The sequence below is a fragment of the Antrostomus carolinensis genome, unplaced genomic scaffold (genome assembly GCF_000700745.2).
Source record: "Antrostomus carolinensis isolate BGI_N321 unplaced genomic scaffold, ASM70074v2 scaffold13506, whole genome shotgun sequence".
NCBI classification, from domain to species: Eukaryota; Metazoa; Chordata; class Aves; order Caprimulgiformes; family Caprimulgidae; genus Antrostomus; species Antrostomus carolinensis.
The window spans coordinates 50,758-52,670 of NW_010322628.1; positions in this window are offsets into that span (position 1 = coordinate 50,758).

Consider the following 1,913-nt stretch of genomic DNA (forward strand, 5'->3'; position numbering starts at 1 on the left):
CACGTGAGAACCTATCAAGGAGGAAGGTTCCAACCACCAGAGGAGCTTTGGTTGGAGCACACGGCACAAGTCCAGCCGGGAGTACTGGATCCAGGCTCCCTTCACTTAGCTGCTCCTGAAACTCTCTTTCCCACAAATAACATCAGGGGCCACTTCCAGCAGACAGCTGGCAACCACAGGGAGGGGAGGATGTGGGTCCACTGATTCAGGACTTAGCAAGCTGCCTGCAGGAGTGAGGAAGCCAGGTGGAAATACAACAGCGAGGCTAAGACTGCAAAAGCACATCCCAGCATGGGTTAAGCATTTCATAAAGTAGACGCACTCTAATCTTGAGAGAGAGCAGCAGAAGTTCTGGCTCACTGCTCCTCTTTTGAGTAAGCAATCCGAGTTTCTTGTGCCAGACTCCTGAACGTTTGTGTTTAGCCTTTCTCGGCAGGAAAGATGAAATAACTGAGGATATTTTGCAGCAGAACTCAAGCTGGAATTTGGGATGGAAGAGCCAAGAGTTCCCAGATAGCTCAGCCCCTGCTTTAAGGAAGGGAGAAAGGGTCTGTGGGAAGGAAAGATTCATGCTAACCATCAACATCTTGGCTCCTGCCACGAACATCTCAACCTGACAAATGTGGGACACAAGAAAAATGGCAGTCCAGGGCTCTTCCAGGATGTGTGGTTTATTTCTTCCCTGTAAATTATAGGCATCCAGAAGTCCACATCCCCTAAATTCTCATAGCTGGGCTCACAAGATGCCCAGCAGATTTGCTCTCCCCGGGCCCTGCAGAGCAAAGCAAACCAGGGAGAGGATCTGACCTCCTATTCAGCACGAGCACCTGCGAGGGGTTGGGCTGCAACAAATCACACTGCTTTGGAGGACAATGTAGGGTGATGAAAAAATAACTAGACAGTGGCTTGGAAGGAAAACCAAGAAGATAGTCAGGGAATGGGGAATGGGAGTGTAAGCTGAGCAGGAGTTAATAAAATACATCCTAAAGCTTGCTACAACCTGACACTGGCTGATCAGAAGGGGAATGTGTTTAGAGATGGAAGATCTGAGGCAGAGATGGACAAAATGTGGCATTCACATCACCAAGCCTCACATCTCCAGGGTGGCTTGGCCGAGCGAGAAGGCTAGTTTTCCCTGGATCTTTCTGTAACCAGTGAAGGGAAGCAGATGCCCTCTAAGGAGAAATTTGGAACCTGCATGAGCCATTCTCAAACATTTTTCTACATTTTTTTATTCCCCTCCCACTGTGAGAATGGCTGCCTGAGCATTTTGTATTTCCCCAAGTCTGAGATCCCAAAGGCTAATGGCAAGAAGGTAGAGAAAGGTCTCCTGGCCTGAGCACTATGTAACATTAGGCAGGACTGATCCTTCCCCAAGCTGAGAGGGTCACTCCAGGCCCCCTCTGTAGCTGAGGATGAGGCAAAGCATTTCAGAGAGGACTTCCTCTTGCCTTAAAATAGGTCATATACTCTTCACAGTAAAGGGGACTCAAGGTGACTACCTCACACTGAGGCTTGTGACTGTAAGACACAACAGCCTACCCGAAATGAATCCCAAAACACAATTCCTCTGCCCAGGGGCTGGCTGGATGCAACCCCTTTCTGTTCCTGAAGCACGTGCAGTGCTTTCAGAGCCATGCATCACATGCTGTAGGCTGAAGAAGAGACCCCAGGCCAAATATCTCCACCTTTTTAGCACCCCTTCCCCAAGTAACTTCCCAGGAAAGCTGCAGAGAGCAGCGTGGCGGGTCCTCTCCTAACACCCTCGGTGCTTCCCCTTTGAGGGCTGCTATAGCCCGGCATCGGGGTTAGGCTGGCTTTCTGGAATTACACAGCTTTCCCTTTCAGCCGCCGTGGCTTTCTTTAAATCCCTCAGAAAGCCAGAAACAGAAGCCCAGAGGCCAATTCCCTGT